This window comes from Sturnus vulgaris, chromosome 4 (genome assembly GCF_052056855.1).
Source record: "Sturnus vulgaris isolate bStuVul1 chromosome 4, bStuVul1.hap1, whole genome shotgun sequence".
Taxonomy (NCBI): Eukaryota; Metazoa; Chordata; class Aves; order Passeriformes; family Sturnidae; genus Sturnus; species Sturnus vulgaris.
The window spans coordinates 43,343,012-43,365,396 of record NC_142246.1 but is presented as its reverse complement, the minus strand read 5'-3'; the positions used below and the strand labels follow the sequence as shown (position 1 = coordinate 43,365,396).

The 22,385-nt window shown below is 39.1% G+C and overlaps 1 protein-coding gene across 31 annotated transcripts in view; it reads left to right on the top strand.

Moving 5' to 3' along the window:
* Positions 1–2,818: 2,818 nt before the first annotated feature.
* The window catches only part of TRIM2 (tripartite motif containing 2), a 94,398-nt gene continuing 74,831 nt past the window's right edge, over positions 2,819–22,385 (top strand). For 3 of the 31 annotated variants that reach the window (XM_088163710.1, XM_088163714.1, XM_088163695.1), the window contains exon 1: positions 2,908–3,162. The gene's annotated coding sequence lies outside the window, so the exon portion shown is untranslated. Of the gene's footprint in view, positions 3,839–4,793; positions 4,870–20,578; positions 20,749–22,385 lie in introns of those variants that run through there. The other 28 variants (XM_088163727.1, XM_088163720.1, XM_088163704.1 and 25 more) reach the window with 21 other exon arrangements.

Sequence of the window (22,385 nt, the reverse complement as noted above, 5' to 3'; positions counted from 1 at the left end):
CAGCCTAGACAACCTGTTGTCGACTTGCCTGGTAGGGATTCCATTAGCAGCAAATGAATACCCGTATATAGGTAAAAAACTCAATTTAGTATACACTTGGGACAAGTGGATCAAGATTCTGCCACAAGCACCAGAAGAACCACAGGATTTGTTGGGGTCCTCCAAAGCTGTATATTGTGTGCAATTTTATTTTATTAGACATCCTGGCTAACACTTGATTCACTTTGACCTTATTAGGTCCACCCATAAAAAAGATGTAACATCAATCAACAAAATTTATAATCCTCCAAATTAGTGCAATTACACCAGTCATACACTTTCTTCGTCCTCACTCCATCCCAAGATGTTGCCCTGGGGAGTGTTTCTTATCTGTGGAGACCAGGTATGGTCTGGGATCCCCTCATGCCTCCAAGGGGGTCCTTGTAGCCTTGGCTGGCTTACTACCCTCACCCCAAACATAACTTTAATTCAAAATTTGGAACAAAAAGGGAAATTGATATGCCAGAAGAGATCATATACTGAATTTGTGACGTCCAAGTTCCTAATTGGAGTAAAGGAAAGAGAATCACGGTATCATTATTTTTATCCTGGGTGACCACAGCCAAGGCTCTCAGTGAGCTTTCTCACCTGGGCTGTTGGCTTAGTAAGCAGGCCAATGCCACCTCCTCTGCACTCAGTGACCTGCTCAGTGACACTGAAACTACCAGGCACGTATCACTATAAAACCAAGCGGCAATAGACTTTTTACTGCTTGCCCACGGACATGGCTGCCAGGTTTTTGAAGGGATGTGCTCCTTCAACCTTTCATAGCACTCAGAATCTATCCACACAAATATCCAGAAGCTGAGAGAGCAAGTGAAAGACTTAAAAATGGAAAATAACACAGACTGGGTCAATGAACTTTTTGGACAATGGGAGGTTCATCTTTTGTTAAAGGGATTTTGTGGGTTGTAATCATGATTTTTATCATTCTACTTATGTTTTCCTGCTTAGTTAAGTGTCTGCAGAAATCCATTGGAGAAGCCTTTTTAGTAAAACAAAACAAGGGAGTTGTGGAGGCCCTTAAGCCTATCAGGAGAGCTTCTAGGGAAATGCCCCGGAAGAGTCTGCCACAGGCTTCGAGAATGCCACACTAGTTGAAGTGAGACAAAAAGTCTTCCCCCATGGTGCTCTGCAGCACTATGTTAATCTACTTCAGTTCCCTATAGGTCATTGCCCTTTGCCCTGCCCTTGTACCACTGCTGTGTCTGCAGACCATTGGCCCCCAACCCCATACTTAACCTGGGACGCTGCATTCATTTCAGTCTTTTGTCACTGACCTCCTTCGGCATGACTTTGCAATAAATGTTGCTGGAACTCTGTACAGGAGACCCTTCTCGTCTTTCTTTGATGACTTATATGGGTGTGTGTGTGTGTGTGTGTGTGTGTGTGTATTCAGTGACTGTCTGTGCTGTCCAAGTGGCTTTCTCAGAAGATGGTTTAGGAGAGGTAGCCCAATCACCATCCATTTCCACGGTGCTACACACCACACAAGAAATATAGATAAATGCTGTGGGCTTTGAAGCAATGCTTCATGCCTGCTTTGTCCTACCTGAAGAGCCTCCTTTGCACTGCAGAATGTAGGACGACCTTGCTTAAGTTTGGGGGAAATGTTCTGTAGGCCAGGTGCTCTCTCTTGTTAATCTTCTGAATAGGAGGAGAGAAGAAAAATCCATCTTCCTTGGTTATATTAATGTTGTTCATGTTAATAACAGTTGCTAGGTTGACAGGTCAAGAGAGATATCAATCCACTGAGTCACAATATAGATATCTCAGGGGTAGGATTCTAGCAAAGTTTTCCCAACAGTATTGTGCCGATTGAAATCCCCAATTTTGTGTTGAGTTGAACAGGTAGCTTTGCCTTCTTAATCATTTGACTATTGATTCGTATAACCAGGATAAGGGTTATCTGCAAAGATGGCTGCAGATAGAGGAGGGACAAGAGACATCTCCTGCCTGTTTCACCAGGATCACAAAACATCTGTGATGTGACTACTACTTCACGTCATTCCCAACCAGGCAGTTCTTCAGCTGCTGACTTAGAAGGCTCACTCTGCCCAGCCTCATTGCTGGGGCCCTAACATCCCCATGTCCTTGATGTCATCTGACAGACCTGCCCTGCCCTCCCCACCAGGGCCGTGTGTCTCTGAGCTAAGAGGAAATCGTATAAACAGCAGTGTGCCTTCTCTGCTTCTGCTCTACTGCATGCTATGCCTCACTGACTCACAAAGCTCCTTTCAGGCACTTCCTTGAGTTTTGATGTAGCATGATTTCATACTGTATAGGGTGACTTTGAAGCTGATATTTCAGTTTTGAATGGGGTAGATGTAAGCACTATTTGGGCTTACATCATTAAATTAAGTCCTGGTTGCTGGAAGAATAAAAATACAGAGAAAATTTCGACTCAGCAAGATGCAATATTGATTGCTGCAGTGAGCCATGATGTCAAGTATATGCTTCCCTTCCTCCTTGCTTCCCACAAGTGCTAAATAATAGACCTTGTTTACTGGCATTTACAAATTATTTTGTCTTTGTGACTGATGCAATGACATGCCTCCTGTACTCTCATTTAATTTGTACCACCATTTGGATTTATTTTTATCCTACATTTCTAATGCAATTTTAAAATAACTGTATTTCATGCCCCCCAGACAAATCAGCTCTAATTTATAATGAGAATTTCAGTGTTAGATTATTTTAAAAATTATCTAGGCCATATATGTTATGTAAGGTTACCATAGTAACAGTTTCTCTGAGGGGAAAATCGACTGTCCATAGTTTCCACAGAAACCACTCCCTGCTGAGAAGGTGCCTCCAAGGGAAGTGAAAGGAATATAAATGAGAGAGAGAGAAAAAGACAAGCACAGATGTCATATGACCTCTGCGGCATCCCTGCACTGTTGCAGATTCAACCGAGCTTTTCTGGGTTTGTTTTTAGTTTGTTGTTTTTACTGCATGAGTGGCACCTTCTCTTGTCATGTAAAGTCTGGCCACCCTTCCCTCTCGTGGAACTGGTTTTACAACTGGAGGTATGGTGATGCTCCACCTTGGCAGTGAACTGACCACAGCAAATACTAAAGTCCAGTTCTCTAGGAAACCACTGTGCACGGGAGAATTTAAACGGTAAAAGAGAATCAACCCTCTTTTTTATTAACTTTTTATTTTTTGCCTGAAAGAAGTCAACAAAGACAAACAGGTATGGAAATACTTCCTTCCAGAGAGAAACAGGAGAGGAGGGAAGCTCAACAAATTTGTCAGTTAATGGTTTTGTTCTTTTGGAGTACAAGCGTACACTGATAGGAGAAATGCATTCTGAAAGGAATAAAAAAACCTCAAGTCCTAGGATTTGTTGACTGAGCGGAAAAAAAAGGCAAAATGTCTTTAATGTACTTTAATATCTCTGAGACAAGTATGGATTAACATTTGTGAAATCCTTTTGCACTTACTTTTTTCACGAACAGTGTTGATTTGTTTTATTTTTTTTCAAGGGCAATAAAACTTCATTCATTCAAAGCTTAGTGCAGCCATAACTACAGATTAACGTGCTGGTTATTTCATCCTGTCATCTCTCTGCTGCTTTCTGGGGAAAGCAGGCTGACATGGTTATTAAATCTGGCAGCTGTGTTGTATGCACATGGGAAGCAAGTAGAGCACAGCATATAGAAAATGAGTAGCTTTCAGACAGCAGCCTTCATTTCACTGCTGCAAGACTTGAAAGGCAGCCTAAAAAGCTCTTTCTCTTCTTTGTAATCACCAGTCGCTGGATCAGTGCGCAAATATCACAAATACAGTTGCAAATGTAAGTATTCTTTGCCTTTGTGGTGCTTTCAGATCACTAATTAAGGTTTCTACCTTAGTCTTCTGCTTAAAAAAGCAGCGAGATTAAAGCTGAAAACATCCTGACAGGGAAAGGTTCTCTGCAGTATTGTTCTGGCTTTCAGTAAAAGAACTGCTGAGGGAAAGGGATGCATGAAAGCTTTCCAGAACAAATAGTTTGCAGTTGTGTTTGTTGATTTTGGGAATGTCTGCTTGCCATTTTGTCTGTGAGGGAAGAAGTCCAGCAAATGCAGGAGGTACTTATAGAGAGATGTTTTTCTGCCTTAGATTAGATAGTATTAGATATACAGCAAGAAAGATACTTTAGCAGTAATAGACGGTTTGTGAGCACATGGAAGAAAAAATTTCCATGGTATTTTTCACCTGGAATATTTAAAAAAAAATCTCTAAATGCAAACCTGGCCTTCTCATTAAGAAACTCGACAGTACCTTAGTATCAGAAGCACAAGAAAAATAGTCATCATAAGGGGCACCAGTAAGTCTGCATCTGACCTGATATGAACAATGAATATAGCCTGGTGAGCATTGCATGTTTTTCACCCATCTCATTCTGTCTGTATATGAAACGATCCTTATCTGCTACAGTGGCATCAAGACAGGATTGTAAGGTGGTCGGGAAGCAGTGCAGCTGAAGGTTTCTCAGTGCTGTGGTGATGCTGTAAGGAAGAAAATTGATACTTGTCAGTGTACTTTTGGTCTCATAGCACTGAAGAAGCAGTACGTTGGTTTTTATTCTCCTTTCTAATTCAAAGCTTCTGTATTGCTATTGTCTTATTTACTGTGCTGTGAATGAAATCTGCTTCTTGAAAACAGCCTGTGAGCAGTACCAAGTATAAATGTCAGATAATTGCACAAGAAATGCAGGCTCTAGCCAGTTTTTTTCTGTTGCTATATCATGTTTCTTGCTTTATTTACAGGTTTTGCTATTTCTTGGGGACCATTGGTACTGTCAGCTTTTCATGAACCATGTGAAAATATTTTCACAGTTAACAGGTGACTGCCATTAAGTGACTAGGGAGGGAATATGTGTGTTGTTTGCTGTAATAGAGGACTAAACATATTCATGATATAACCTCCTTGATAATGCTGCTGTAACACAGGTATTTGATGACTCTGTTGTGTTTATAAGCTGCTTTTGAAATACTTCAGCCTCATCTTATAGATCTATATGTATAAATGCCTGTCTTCACTGTAGAAGTAAAAGCTGATTTTGAAGCTTCCCTGTCCTTTCTCTTGTCTCCTTTTCCCCCTCATAGACATAAATTCATAGCTTTCCTGAAATTTAGCTGTGAAAATGGTCATTTTTGATGACAGCTGTGGAGGTAAGCTTCCCAAGCCTGAATGGCAGCCAGCCAGCTGCTGAGACAAGTGGTGACCTTTCAGGACAATGTCTCTCACAAAAGTGTCAAACTATTAAAACGGCAGACATCAAATGCCATGTGTGAGGGGAAGAATAGTCATCTGTCAGGCTTTCAGCTGAAGACAGTTAATCCACTGCTTGTTTGGATTATACATTGAAAGCCCCTGCCTAAGTCTCTAAAATATAGAGAAATTATTCATATGTCTTCCGAATAATTTCAGAAGTTCTTCTGGGAAGATTTGGGACATGGATGGAAAATTTCAGAGGTGTTTTATTTAATATCTGCTCAGGCATCTTCCTGACAGATAACCTGAAAAACAGATTTTGGCCTTTGATTTTGTTCTTTACATCATATACCAGTTTTCCTCCCAAATTTCTTATCCAGAATGTAAATGGATGCTGAGGAAGCTTAAGCAAACTTCATTGATGTGCACAGAATGCTGAAATTCTCATAGCATGTGCACTGACTTTTTAGGCATATGCTCACTGAATGCTAAACAATCCCCTGCAGTTCTTGGTGCTGTAGCTCTGATCTGAAATCTCGTTTGCTATTATATGCATCAATGCTTTGTAACTTTCTCTGAAGGCACTGAGGTGTGAGCATCCCCTGCTCACTGGTATGTCAGATTCTCAGATACCTTCAGCCCTGGTAACAGATCAGTGACACTGATAGGCTGTCTCTTTGGTTTCAGCCCTGATGCATAAACATTTCTGAGAGGCGTGAAACTGCCTGATGCTTTACCTTGGCCTGTAGGAAAGCCAGGCAATGTGCATGGCTGATCAGGGAACGAACCTGTTCACCTTGTGGTTGACCTCTCTTTGAGAGTAGGAAGGGGTACACCAGTAACTGCACCAGACCAGTCTTGTACAGCCAATTTGCAACTGGCCACAATTCAAGAGAATTTTCAATATACTCCTTGTAAAGCACAGGGTGAGTTGCCAACATGGATAACCCCTGCAAAGCATTAAATACTTAGATTTAATCGTGCTAAATCCATTATTACTTACCAAGATGCTGAAAAGGAAAGTAGTTTTTTTCCAGTATTTCTTTCCTTCTTTCCTTCCCTTTCAAGGTAGGAGTTCTGTGTCACTCCAAGTTTTTTCTTTTACTACAAGAAAGCAGCTTTTTCTAATGTTGTTTTAATGTTCTTCCCTTCTACTCACAGAGGAAGTGTTTCCTTCCCCCTCTGCTCTTTAAAACTGGGAACACTGCATTCCATGATCACCATATCTTTACCGTAGTTATAGGAAAGTCTATGTATCCATGTTGATTTTTTCTTTCCAAGTAGTATTCTGTGATCGCTACTCCTTTCTCCTAATTCCCTACAAGAAGAATTCTGAGGCAAATGAACTAGGTAAGGACAAATTCCCATAAACATCTTACTGTAATTAATCCCTCCTCCTTCCCTTCCTTCCTCCTTTCCCTTGTCTTCAAATTTTTATCTTCTTTCACACAAACATTTCTGTTACTTGAGAATTGAGAATTGCTAAGATGTAAAAATCTGTTTGGAAGAACAACATTATGCTCATCCAGTTGAGGAATAAAAAGGTAACTGGGGCATCAATTAATGTAACTTAACATAGCTCAGATACCTAGGCTGAGTTTTGGATTTTGATTTTCAAATGACAAACCATATGAAGGCCCAATCTATTTAATCATCTGATAATGTTAAAGAAAAAAATAAATAGGGATGCTGCTGTTTCCTGTGAGCTTTGCTTGAAGAAAAAAATCTGAGAAAAATAACTGCAGCAGCAGTAACTTCTTTTAAATCAAATTATACAGGGCTTGGTTGTTTCCTAAGAACTGTGCAGTGTCAGATTGATGCAGTGCAGTTCATTAAACATCCGTCAGTATACCTCATATGAAATTCTGACTTGCACCAATGGCATTATAATTTTATTCTGCATTTATATTATTATTACTCTTTGCTATTTTTGTAGCATCTAGGAATACCTTTTTTTTTTGTTACTGGGCTATGTATTGTACAGAAACAGAAGGTAAGCCTTGTCTCCAGACTGTTAACAAGCTCTATTACGAATAAATTGAAACCTTCTTTGCACTCCTTTACTACCTTTCTTGTTTGCCTCTTTATTTGAATTCAGAACACAGATGTCAGTGCTGTGTTACCTAAACTGGTCTTCAGGATACCAGACTTTGCTTAGACACGGGCTTGAAATTGCATGTAATTAAAATTAGAGAATGACATACACTTATTTTAATGCTGTCTTACCAGTTCGCTTGAAGTATCTCCCTTAGGCTGTTAGTGTTTAGGTATTAGTATATTAATTGAAATTAACTCAACTGACAACACATGACTGTAATTCCAAAACATTTCTGGACCACCAAGAAAGGTTTATTTTAAAATTGTTATGACACTATTGCCAATTACTAAGTTAATAAGATTAATGATAAACTTAATTACTAAGGTAATAATATTCATTATTAAGTTTAATGAAGTATGTTTACGTCTGATTATTTACAGAATCTAAATGTCAATGTTGATTATTGACATAAAAGAGCAACAGCATGACACATGACCATCACACACTAATTGACTCATGGATGATGTACTGTGATTTGGGGTGGACAGTGAGGATCACAATGTGGGTGAGATGAGAGTCTCACAGATGAAAATCTTCATGTGCATTTTCAATAAGACCGATTTTTCCCATCACTCTGCTCCTTATCCCTCTTACAAGTAGATTTCAGGAGCAGTCACACATCTGTTAACATCACCTTTTCTGCTACCTTTTGTTTGAATGATATGGTGTAAGGCACACAGTAGTTTTTATGCATATAAACTAGGACTAAACTGCCATCTGAAATCAGTCAGGATAACTCTCTAGTTCACAAAGCCTCATTATAATACACTATTCCATTTTGAAGGTATTTCACGCATTCAGTTTATATGCTCTTCAGATCATCTTTCACAAAGCAAGGCTGTAGCATGTGAATACAAGCTATAACTTAATTGAGCAATGTAACCAACATATCTGAGCCAAAAGGCATATTTATTCTTTCTGGAAATGTGTATCACACAAACCACTATGATTTCTAAGACCCATTTTTATTTTGAGGTGATAAAACGTAGTTGTATATGCAGGAATAAAAAATCTGAAGGATCCCAGAGGGCCAAATTGCAGTTGACAAGATGTTGTACCTTGAATTTCCTAGGATTTTTAGATTTCACTTTGAAACTATAATTTGTCATATCTCTTTTTGCATTGACACTGCAACTTGTATCACTATAGTGACATATTAAGAACAAAATCTAAATTTATTCTAACAGTGTAACTGTTGTCCCTTCCATAAAGCAGTTGAAAGGATCTATACAAATGCAAGCTAACAAACATGAGGGCTATTGTACTCCTCAACTGATTTCTTTTTTTCATACTGGGAAAGATGAATAAAGTCTGAAATATTATTTGCAAGCATGCAATTATAATTCCAGCTTGGTCTGGATCTGGAAGGATAAAACAGTAGTATATCAATCTGGTTAGCTAGTACTTTGAGAGGATTTTGCAGAACTTATTCGATCAGGATTATTAAGATGGGTGCCTCTTTTCTTACGAGACAATAATGTGATTCCCAAAGGGATAAGCTAGAAGGTCAAAGACAAAACAGTTTATCCGCCAGGAATGGTAAGGATTGTTGTTAAGAAAATTCTGAAATCCTGTCCCATCATTCATTTATCCAAAGCATTCTTAAAAGTAATGACCTAATTTTAAAGACAGTAAATCAGAAAAAACCAAATCACTAAAGCTTGTTTGTCTTTAGAAGCATGGGTTGTCTTATTTTAAAGGCTTCAGTACTTTTAAGTCTCCGTTACCTATCTAGGGGAGAAATCGAAAAAAAAGTTAAATATTTTTCAATTCTGTTTCCCCCCCACTCTTCAATTCAGTGGGAATTCACTCACTCAAGGGCCCTTTTTAAGAAATTAGAGAGTTTGCAGATTGATATTGAGCTACCTCTGTTGAATATCTTGTAGCGAACCAGCTTCCATTCATATTCAGAAATAGGTTCAATGAAATAAGTGATTTTGGCAGAATGAAGAGGAGTAGATCCTGCTGGATGTCATGGCTAGGTTTTTGAAAGAGGAAGTTGACATCAACTCCCATGGCACTCTTAGTGTTGCCCTACTGATATACCTGGGTAATTACTATATAAAAGTAAAGCAATGAGGCTGAAAATTGATTAAAGAATTAGATAACTAACACTCAAATTATCTTAGTATGTTTGGAATTCCCAGGACAATATATTTACTAACCTTGGGCCAAGACATAACCATCATAAAAATGAAGGCAACTCATACTGTCTATTCCCATGGCAAAATTTTACTCCAAATAGGCTTCCAACCATCAGTGTCCCTACTAGGTGGAATGTCCAAAGTACTCTTTTTCTCTATAAAATTAATAGCACATGCTTTAAAATGAGAAATGGAGAATTTGTTCAGCTTTTCTTTCGTTTTTAAGAACATGTTGAGAGTTAACATAGTGAAGCTTGTAACATAGATGCCATTGTGTAATGTTTATAATGAATAACATGCTATGACATCAGAGGTCTTCTAGGAATCAATAATTATTGATAAGAAAAGAAGTAATTATTTTCACTGTAATTAGCAGGAGACATGCAATGATTTGCTTTGGTTTTGACCTTGATTGTTCATGCACTGAAATAATAATTGCAGTTAATTCCTTCTTTTCCATAAATGTTCATAGCTTGTTCAGCATCAGAGAGTAGAGGTAGGGGAGGACCACCATGTAAAACACTTCTGTTTCTTGGGAAGTATGAGTTTGTCCTTTTGGAGCAACAAAAGGCCTCACCATTGGCTTACAGTAATGCTTTTTTTAAATGGTTTTGTCCTTAAAATGCTTTCTGAAAGGTTTTTCTTTGCTTTATTCTTGAAGATGTGAGGGCGGATAGACACATCTGAGTGTAAGTGCTATGGTGAGCAGAAAGAAAAAAGCTCTTTTTGATGTTCCTTGATCCTCAGCCAGCTAACCCTAGGATAAACCAGAGCTGATGTTATGATTTATGGAGCTGGGAAAAAATAGCTTAGATCCTTGAGCAGCAGAGACCCCACACTATTCTGACCATATCATCTGGAAAACATTTTCCTGTAAATATTCTTTCCCTCCGTTTGTCAATGAGGAAAGTTTGAGTGTTGTCAGAGCAACAAGTGGTAAAACATCACTATGTCATCTGTGCTTCTGGTGAACTCTCTAAATAAAGGTGTAAATAGAGTGCCTCTACAAAGAGATCTCTTCAGCTGATTGCTTTTATCAGGTATGGGGATTAAAAGTAGTTATAGGGCTGCCTATCACACTGGGAGTGCAATTCTCTAGGTCAGTAGGTCACTGTCTCTTCTCACAGGACTATTTGTCAGTGGGTATGTGTACTTTGTTTATCTACTGATTCAGAACAGATGCTTAAATCACACAGCTTCCATGAAGGAGGAATTGGCAAAGAGTGCAGCTGGGGTGAGGATGGTACAAGAAACTCCATTCATCATTCTCCAAAAGGCACAGTGAATAGCTTAATTGTTGCTGCTAACAATTGTTGGCTGTTTTATTTGCTATAGCCAAAGTAAGATCCCACTAAGAACCAGCTTGGAGAAATACAATGACAGGACAGACTCTTAGTTCTGTTCACTTGGCATCATTCGCTGAATAGATTCTACTGGCTTTATCTGAACCAAAACCTTCCACTATTGCTCATCTGCAAAACATGCTTCTTGACCACAGTGAGGTCTTGAGCTGGCTAATATAGTTGTAATTAGGAAGGAACAGTGAGGAAATAGTACACTATGCAATAAAACCAGCAATGTTTCATACTGGGCAGTTTTTGTAAGACAGTATGTCTTCTGAGAGACCTGCCCATGGAAATACTTATCCTCATACCAGTGTTTCCTTCAGTGCCTTTTCAATTTTATCTATCTTCTTTCATTGAACTGGCTTGGATGTGTGTAGTTTATATCTTCCTCTGTTGCAAGGCTTGTATTTAAGGGATGCTACATGAACACTAAGAAAGGACAGAAAGCAGGCTGCCTCTATCACAAAAAAATTAATCTCCCAAGTGAATATGGATTGGGTCACAGTAAGGATAATGTACATGTTGATGTGATGTAAAAAAGTCATTATCTGGATTAAAGCCTCTCCCTATTGTTTAGTATCCAGGCTCCTACTGAAAAGCTGAGGATTTTCACAGTTCTCAGATAAAGACACCTGAATTTTTGTCCTGCAAAACAATCTGATTTTTCTTAATATTGTTTTCAGAAATAACTCAATTATTTTGCCTGATTTTTTTTTAATGAGGCAAACATCTAGCATGAAAAATTTCGTGCTAGCCAGTAAAGGCTGTCAATCTCTTAACAGCTGATATTGGGTCACTTAATGGAGAAATATAAAATTTCATGTTTATACATTATAGTATTAAAATGCACAATTGACAGCAAAATTCTGCTTTGGGAAACACCATGCCATTCAGTACCTCTGTGTAGCAAGGAGATTCCTAAGTATAGCTGTTACAAGATTTCTTAGAAAAAACACCCCAAATGGTAATTTATTCTGCAGAGGATGGTATTAAATATCTCTGTGTGTTCTTCTTCCCCTTGTAAAAAGTGGTATTGGAACTTGCTGTAGAGTCTGAAATTACTGTGGATGAGGAAGGAAGTGAGAGAAAAAAGACTGGACCATCTTCAGTTTCATTTTTTGAAATGCTACTGAGAAAATTCAACTTTTTCCATCATTCATAAATTAAACAGATTTTTGACTCTGCAGAATATTTGCTTTTCAGAATGCATGTGACTTGTTATTCTGTATTGTGGACACCAGTGTTCTTGAATCCTCTGGAATATCAAGGGGTTTGCATGTGTTTGGTTTTAGGTATCATCATATCTATGGATGCCAGTGGGATGAATTCAAGATAAGCTTCTTTTCTAGCTTGTAGTTTTTGCTGTCTTTCACCTGACCTTAAAATGATGAAGAAATGTAGCTTTAAAATAACTGCATGAATCTGAGCAATTGCTGAATTTTAGTAATTACATAGAATAATCATTGCCTCCTTCTGTGATGTCTGTCTCAGCTTAAGTCAGAAAGAATCAGGAGCAAACAACAATCCTTTCAATGCAAGAAGCCTCCTTTAAGTGTACAACGTTGCTGACCTTGACAAGTGCGCAGAAAAGCACAAGTGAATGCACACAAAGTTTCAAGACCTGCTGTTCATCCAGACCCTGGGTACTACATAGTATTACCTCACACAGATTTTGTTCCTTGCGTGCAAAATAAAATCACAGTGTGTGAGCTATAATTTAATCCATGTTGTAGCCTGGGTCAACACAAAGGCCTTGGTGGAGCATTGTGTGGTGGCTGGGCAGCTCTGGCTGTTTTAACAGAATCAGGGGATCTTTGCTTAAGGAATGAGGCAGAATAGAGCAATAAGAAGAATGAATGCTGGAAGAAGTGGCACTTTGTCCATAAAACCTCAGTTAAATAGGAAAAAAGCCCAGACTGGAACTGATTTCATATTACTATAAAAATACCAGAGTGATGCTGGATGCAGGTTATAGAGAGTATAATTTTTATATATTTCATGCCACATATCTTCAGGAAACCCTTACTGACATGGGTAGCATTGGCATTGCTTTTGCATATACATTTTTATTTATTTGCTTGAGCTAGAATATACAATATCTCCAAGCTTCTTTGCTGGTTCGGTAATACTTCAAAAGATTTTAAGTTTCTTCTCCCCAGTTAACATTTGCAAGAAATGTATCTAGAATTTTTGGTTTTCAATTAAAAAAAATTATATTTTGGTTGATTATGTACTCACATTTAATAAATGATTAAATGATATGTCCTTTATACTTTCATGTTAATTACAAGTATGTTCTTATATAGATTTCTCCCTGTAATTTGCAGTTGCTATAAAAACATACAATCTGATATAAACACTTTCTTATGGAGAATTTGTTTTAAATATGTGTAGAACTCATAAGAAAATAGGTCTTTCTGAAGAGTTTTAGCATTCCATGAATTCCATTTCCTTTCAAATCAATGGGCAGATACTGACCAGAACTCCATCCTTTGAGAATGCTTTAGTTTTGTAGTTTTGCTTGAATTTTGTAGACCATACAGAAAATTTGTGGTAGGTGCTATCACTCTGAAGTAAGTAATTTGTCTACGGACTTCTTTGTTGTTGTTCTTGCCTTTAATGAGAACCTTTTAATGCTCAGTCTGCTGATGTTGTCATCCATTCTTACCCAGGTTCTTATATGTGTGATTGACTGAAGAATTAATCTGGGATTATTTGACCCCCAGTTCAATTTTCTTAGGCTTCTGTAAAATGGCACGGCATAATTAAATCCAGACATGGGTGTGGTTTGGTTCTGGTTACATGACAGGTTTAGCCTTTTTACTACTTGGATCAAGGGGACTTTTATGTTTTAATTTAGTTCTCCTGCATGGCTGAGGTTTGTACTATATTAATGTTAAGGTCTTTTTTCCTCTCCTGCTGCTCAGAATACCTTTATAACAGAGCTTTGCTTGAGAACTACTATGTCCCTGTTTTTTGGGGGGATATGTAGTCACTTGACTTTAGAGCACCTGGAATTCATTAAAATTCCTCTTACTAGCCTGTTATATGAGGATATGGAAAAGTTGGACTGTTGTGTTTCCTTGCAGGCTTATACAGGACACACCACCATCTCTTTAGATTTCTTTGTCCAAATGAATGATTCTGACCTCTGTTGTGCCTCTGCAGTTTCAAGCAGTTAAATTATTTAGGTGGTTCTGCATGCTCAGTAACTAGCACACTTTGCCTAGGCTTGCTGGGTGGAAAGGGGATGTAGAAGTAAGTTGGGTATAGCGATTTTTTTGGTATCCCATTCACTCCTATTCAGCAAGAAGGCATAAAATGCATCAGTCTCATTCAATGAGAAGTAAACTCCTGATCCAAACTGAGAGAGAAGAGGAACAAGTCACATCAGCACCATTGGGCACAGACCACTCTGGCCATTATTTAAAGGGTGTGGCCATTATTTGGGGGGTGTGTATGTGTGAAGGGAGTTAATTCCTTTTAGTTCTTGGATAAATCCATGGCTGACCTCATTGATTTGACAGTGAAATCAGCAGGAGTTCTCATATGCTTGACAGAAAGGCATGTATTAAAATGCTTTATTTGAACCAAGGTCACTACATCACAAATCTGAGCATTTTTCCTGTAATGGGGAAATCCCTCTTGGTCTCTGAGCATCCTTTGCTCTAGCTGATGCAGGAATTTGGTTCTATGCCAAGAAAACAAATGGAATATTTACTGCTGAGTTCACTATGAATAGGGTTTCTTATGGGAGCAGAAACCATAGCTATCTTGAGCTATTAGTCTTCTAATCAATGCTGTCTGTTTGCTCTGTAACAGCAAGGTCTTCACAAACGAGTTCTTTTGGATATTTCCCTTGAGTTCTTCTGTGTGAGCAAGAACATAGCCCACAGAGAAGTGCGAGAAATGAAGGGCAGTATCTTTCTCCTTATGACAAAGCTCACATTGCAAAGGCCATACCTAATAAGGAATTTATCAGTTTCAAAGATACCACTGGAAATGTTTATACTGTTATATAGGAAAGCATTCCTTGGAGACAAGTCATCTTGTAATTTGAAATTAGGGTGGATGTGTGGGCTACTGGGTCTGTGGCTCTTTTTTGGCTCTCTTTGTCAGCATACCTGACACTCTGAATGTAGGTCTGCTCCAAAGCCAAAGCATTTGTCCTTCTGAGATACTTTCTTGAACTCTAAACCTAATCAGAGATAAGGGGTGTCTCAGCACTGTTTGCAAAATCCTTCTAGAAGTGCTTGAGTCACCCCATAACAACAGTGGAACTTAAATGTTGTGTCTAGATCAGTTCACAGAATTTAACTGAGAAATGCCTGTAGCATATTTATATTTATATTTATATTTATATTTATATTTATATTTATATTTATATTTATATTTATATTTATATTTATATTTATATTTATATTTATATTTATATTTATATTTATATTTATATTTATGTTGCAAGGCTTAAGGTAGCTTATAGCCAGTTGGGATCTAGAAGCCAGTTATGGCAGCATGGTGCCCAAGACACGCTAATTTGCTTTGCTTCTTGACTGAGTTTTCTCCTTCTTTAATAGCACATACATTAGTCAGGTATTTCAGAGGTAGCTTTGATACTTCTTGCTACCTTGCTGTCAAAGTTCTGTCTAGAAAAAGCTAAAGACTCAAAAAACTCTGACTACCAAATACCAGGCAAGATGAGAACTGAGGCCACTGGTCTGTAAATAAGGTAGAGCACAACTGAATGGGGAATGAAGGGCGTGTGCAAAGAGTAGCTTGTACTTGAAAGGCCTCCTCTGAACTCTGTGGCAATTGAGGCCTGTGAAACACCTCACACCAGGAAATGGAACACAAAAAAGCTAGGGAGAAAACTTGCTTTTTAAAGATGGACTTTAAACTTGTAGGTTTATTGTGCTCTACAGTGCCAAAGTTAATCTTTACACACAGTGCATGTGTTTTTGGAGGCTCATCTCCTTTTATTAGTGTATTTATGTTGTGTTTGGAACAAATTACCTTTGAGGTGGTAGGAAATTTTAAAAAACTTATCTTACAAAAGTAATTATCCTGTTTATTTTCTTTCAAAGGATATATTTCTTAAGTCAATAGTGAATATATGAATAGCGAATTGTATGTCTGAAATGTCTTCAGTGAGAGCTTCAAAGAACTGTAAATGTATTCACACAGAACTTCTGTGAAATAGTAAGACATAATAGTACCACTTTACAAAGGGATATAAAAAATGAAATGTCTAGTGCAGATCTAACCATAACACCAGTGATAGTCATGAGAGCAGTTGATGTACATCAGCTGTATATCCCTTGTTTCTTTCCACACAGCTCCTAATGCTGTAATTGTATTTTTAGTTACAGTTACAATTTGATAATACTCTGCTGCTTTCCCACTCCTGTGAAGCAGAGAAGCAGGTCTCTTGGTTCAGTGTGGTGTTATTTACACTATTAAGTTGCGGTGGGTATCTCTGTTTGATCTGATCCTTGGTGTAGCATTACTGATGAGGTTGGAGGAACTATCCTATCTTGAAGACAGACAGATTCTGGATGGAAAGCTGGCACATTAGGGGGAGATTCCAGAAATCGTTCAGCAGCACAGAAAGGAGTAGTCCGTAAGCCTGACCTTTCTGTGTAGGGAACCATGAAAAGAGGTGCTGACAGCAGCTGTTTCACTTAAGCCATTTGGAGCATAAGGATAGATCCTATAGTCTATGTGGCCTCCAGCAGTTAAGACACATCCTCAGAGTCTCTTCTGGCATTTGCTACACCTCAGGAGGCACCACCAAAGGGTTAAATAGTTCCACAGTGTGTCACTTGCTCTCTAATTAGGAAGTGGTCCAAGAGCTCAAAGTTCAAAGTGCACATGGTCTGAGCTGGGACTAAATCCAAGTTCCCACTGACTGCAAGATCATATGTTAGTGTGGTGCATCTGCACACGATCTCTTCCCCTTCCCATTTCTGCCACTTGTTTTCCTTTTTAACGGACAATGAGACATTTCAGCTACACAGTTTCACTTCTTTGGTCACTATCTGAAGTCTTCCCATTGCTTGTGTATTCTGGGAATAACTTGTAACCCCCTTTTTAACAGAAAGCAGACCAGCAAAACCTAACAAAAATCTCACTCCACTCCGTTCTGAAGCATCTGTGGCTTCTGTCGGACAACCAGGGCAGGTCTCCTCCCAGCAGCAATGCAGTTACAAACTGGTCAGCGTGAGCCTCAGGGGGCTTGAGGTTCCCTGTTGGTCCTGAAGGGAGATACAAAGAAGCAGCAAAATAGCATCCAGCTGAGCTTGTTTTGAGGGGAAAGGGCAGAGTGAGGGTGGGCCGGGGCCACAAAATTGTAAAAGAACAGTTTTGGAAAGCAAACAATAAATAGCAAAAGTCAGATGCACGGACGGTAATATGAAAGGGACAGAATCAAAACGTCACCCATGGAGCCTGCAGCAGAGGGGGTGGGCAAAGTTCTGCTGAATTTTATCATAGAATCATAGAATATGCTGAGCTGGAAGGGACTCATCAGGTTTTGGGATCTTGTGTTTAAGAATGGCACGCGTTTGAGGGTCACGGTTTTAAGTTTCACCCCAGAATAGATGGTAGCTTCTTGGGTATGATAGCCATGTTTTTGCATATGAAAAGAAAAGGTGGCGATTCGGGGTCTCCACTTTTTTCCCCTCTCTGTCTTCAGCCACATGTGTTTACTGTTTCCCTACACTGGCACTTCGGGTGCTTAACCTGGCAGGGATATTGAGTCAGATCATTAACCTGCCTGAAAGACATCCAGCAAGACAAATTTGGTCTGTGAGCTTTCACACTGTTCCTGCAACACATGTGAGAGACGAGTAGGCCTTGCAGCTGGGAATGGCAGTAAAGAGAGGGGGGATGATGACCTTTTTGATGAAAGTAAGTTATTAAATCAGCTTTGGCCATCACAGTTAGCTGGTGCCTGGGTTGGTATTGTTGGCAGTGTTGGTCATAATTTTCCTGTGTCCTACAAGGCTTAAGACAAAGAGGCAGCTTCATCCTTGGCATAATACTATGATTGGAATCACAGAGCTGTACCCAGGGTGACTGTCTAAAGTGTGCCTTTTCAACAAATTCCACTAAATCAGCTCATTCTTGCTCTCTCTTTTGTTTCTTTATTTGTGGCTACACTGAATTAGCATCTTAAATAAATTTCCATGGAAATCACAGATGCAATAGCTAGCTTGCTTTCTCTTGTGCATTTACAAATAGTCTTTTTATAGCAGTCTTTTCACAATCTCATGTGCAGCGTTTGGGTACTTGATCCATATCCACCAAGGGCTTTTCATACCTATTCTGTTCCATTAAAAAATCTAACAGTGTAAGATGCATAACATGCACTATATAGTTGATGGTAGAAGATTTGTAGCACATATATTTTATATACACAGATAAGACATCTCTCCTTCTGGAGTGACTTTTCACCTATTCATTGTTTCTCCTACTCTCACTCTGATACATTCTTTTTATATTTTGTGGCATGTAGATTGTAAAGACTGAAGAGAAAGAGAAATAGGTATCCAACCAAAAATTTGATTTGATCAAGCAAGGCATTCTCTGCATAGAAAACAAGGTAAGAAAAGAGAGCTTTGTAAGGAAGATAGAAAGCTGAAAAGCCAGGTCTTGTGATGAAGAGAGCCGTGGGAAGGGATCAGTAAGAAAGGAGAAACTCTGAAAAGGCCTCAAAGCTCAGGACGTGAAAGCATGGCTTCCATGGAGGCACAGGCAATGTGGCTGTGGTATGGAACAAAAGATTACTTCAGTTGTTGAATTTTTTGTGAAAACAATGCAGATGCATTGGGAATAAGGTCCAGGCTCAATAATCAAAAGAGTTAAAGTAATCATATACTGTGATCACACGGTGGACCTCAGCAGAGATTTACATGTTAAAAATACTAGAAGAGAGCTCTGGTAAAATAATGGTGTTGGTGTGGATAGCACAGACTGAGTAGGAAATCTGGGCAAAAGTAGAGGCATTGTATGTTATATTCCTGGGTGGCAGCTGCTGAAGCAGTGCAATTGCATCAGAATCTGAGATGTCATTGAAGAATGCACCTAGTACATCTCACTGTGAAGAAAAACTTGCAAACGTGACCCGAGCACATTGTGATGCAGCACTCTGTGCCAAAACTCTCGTGCAGTCCATCAGCAGAAGCTGGAGAGCTGAGATACACTCGCCCATTTGAACGATGCACTAACTCCAGCATCTGCTTCTGCAGGGAGTTCAGCTCCTTTATCAAAGCAGAGGGGAGAGAAATTACTTGTGCCAAGACTACACAGAATGTAGTGTAATTGGACTGCTTTAAATTGACCCCAGAAAATATCGAAAATTAGGACCTGTCAGGGCATTTAATACAATATGCCTAAAACACAGGGTGAAATATGGGACTGGAGAAAAGCAGAAAGCTGAAAAATACGAATGGATGCTTGTAAATCACTAACATAAAGTGGTACAGGATCCTGCACATGCAAATACTAAAAGCTGGATAGGATATAATAAGAAGTGGAGTGCCTTTGGGAGTGCAAGAGAAGGAGGAGAAGATGTTGAGAAAAGAATTAATCAGAAAGGTCAGAGAAAAGACAGTGAAAGCCAAAAAGATGACATAGTTTTTAAGGAGGATTTTAGTTACTCCCAAAACAAAAAAGAGCTCAAGGATTCTAAGCCTTGAAGCACAAAGCATGATATATATGCAGAGAGTTATTATAAAACACTTGATGAGACAGATTTTGGTGGCAGACAGGTCTCACAGCCAAACTAGAGGCGTAAGAAAGTAGGATAGAGCTGGGATGACATAGGATCAGCAGCTGTAAGCAGGGTATTCAATTAACCACAAACAATTCAATTCAAACAACAAAAGGAGAGAGAAACAGGCAGACAGGTGGGAACACAGATGACTGAGGCAACATCAGAAGGAGCTTATATTTCAGGGAGTATTCACTCCATGCAATACCTCTTTTGTCTCTGTGTTAAGATCAGTAAACTGACTGAAGCATTTGCTCCCGTGCTACATCACCTTTCCTTGAATGATGGGGGGACAGACAAGGAGGGCTCAGTGTGGCGCTAAAGAGAAGAGAGACTTAACACCTCCACTTTTGGCAGCAATATCTTGCTAGATCAACTTAGTTGTCTCACAGAACCTTACTCTAAGGTGCATCTGTTGTGACTCTGCTTTTTCCAGGATCTGGAAACAAAGAACAAACAGTTAAGATGGAGTTTAAGGGAAGCAATCACAGGAGGATCAATGAAGGTCAAGAAAGTCAGAGTAAGACATTTGTGACAGAGAAGTGAGAAATGCCACTCTCAGCAGATAAATCACATTAGGGAGAATAAGAAAAAGGATGGACAGAATTAAAATCAGAGATTTTGCAAGTGAAACTTCTATAGAGTGAATATGAAATAAATTTAACTTTTGTTTGCTTGTATGTTTGATTGACCTAAAAGAAACAGTGCATTGGAGATGCCTGCAGGCTCTCTAAAAGTGTTTCTGTGAGTACACAGCAAATATGTGCTTTTCCTGAAGTGATCTGTTGATTTTTGTTTTTCCTTCCACTTTAACCATTTTAATGCCTAGCTGTAAACTGTCAAGTCTTAGCCCTTCCCAGTCAGTTCCTCTTGTCCTCCTGCTTAAGAATGAAACGCAGTATCTTGAACACCCAGAATGCAAAGAAGGAGCTAATCATTGGCTCACATTGTGGCTGGCAGGACAGGCCCGCCTCTTTGGCTTGTGCTGACAAGCTGTTTGTGTTTGTGCACGGCCACCCTTCAACTCAGCCGCCCGAGCCTGTCATGGGACCAACTGTCTGAATGCTGCAGGAAGGTAAATCTTCTCATCAGAGGCACAGTGAATTTCAGCCTCTGATTCTCCTGCCTTGACTCTATGGAACACTAGTAAGTAGCTGTCTTGTTGTGGCTTTTCTCATGAGACTAAGGGCATGTTTTAGCAAGACAGGTAGGTGCTGTCATTCAGAGAGGCAGCTATTAAAGCTTTTCCTGTCTGAAGTAAAAGAGGAGCTACTTTGTATGCCGCGTCATGACTGCAAGGACTGCACAATTTCAATCTCAAATGAGACCTTCCTGGAAGGCAAAAGGGAAGAAGTTAATAAGGACACAATCCATTTAAACTAAGTTGTTGGGATATACATATATATATTTCATTTAATCTGCATCTAATTCTTATTTTTAGATGCATTTACAGTATTTGATCATCCAGTCTAAATTTAAACAGCAGCATTTTTAGCAAGGTCATGAATAGAGTGGTTTGGAAAAGTGTGAAAAGTGGCTGGAAATGAGATACTATAAAATGAATGCTCTCCAAAATGCTGATAGGTGCTGTCATGTTTGAATATATGTACCTAGCAGTAGAAAAAGAAAGTCATGGTCAGAGATTTCAGTCCTCTTTGTTGACTGGGACTTGTTAATGGGAACTGTTCACAGCTCCACAGAGCAAAAGATTGCAGAGATGGAATGAGCATGACTTCTTGCATCTTTAGTGTACCCTTTTTAATTTTCAGAATTTGAAATCAAATATTGCCTGTTTGGGCAGTATTCTTCAACTTACACTACATATCTGGATGGACATTTTAGACTCTCTTTTACCATTTACAGCAGCAAAGAAAGTCTTAATATCTCTGTCAGAGCTGGCCACCATGCAGAATCTCAGAACTAGTCTGCTCCTGAAGTTTGGGCAAGTCTGTGTATATATTTCATGTGGTAACTGAGGCTCAGGCTGTGAGTTCAAGATACCTGAGGGGAGAAAGGTGGCTGTCACTATAAATAAGCATGTTCATTGTTCCTCTATTTAAAATCACTGAAAGTAAGTTGCAATCAGATCTTCATTAATTAGCCTTGAGTCATGCAAAAAAAAAAAAAAATTTAAAAGCAAATCCAAAACAAGGTTGCCATGTTCCTTTCAGCTTGTTTAACTTGCCCCCAGCAGATGTACCCAATAGGGGAATATCCTGGGGGTTGTGCCTTGGTCTCTGCTGTGCTGCTTGTGTTTTGGGGCTGTGCACAGCTGTGCCCTGGTGCAGCCTGTAAACTTTTGGCTCAAAAATCCTACTCACCTATAGGATCTTAATGATTGAATCATTCAATAAGCTGTGGATTGCAGAGGGCCAGTCAAGAAATATTATGTTTAGAAAGCAGTGGCTAAGACACAGCTAGACAAAAACTTTCTAATAGCACTGATCAAATTACAGGCAGCTGTTATACTTAGTACATTTTAGGTGGGTCTTGATGCTGATGGTTGTTCAGAGCTGAGTGTGAGCCTTCTCTACAGCAATACAATGCATGTGTGGTTGTGTATGAATTAAAGCTAATTACCGCAATAAGCTGCTTCTGTGCCAGGCTGTGAATACAAGACAAGAGTGTTTCAGTCAGTTTTACTAAGCAGCAGATCAGTACTAAGCCTTGATGAGTAAAGATGGTTTTTGCCTATAGATTAAGAAAGCAGCATCTCTGTACTTAAATGAAAGCCATGAGATACACCACACACCTAGGAACTGTTGCTGTGCCCTCGCAGTACA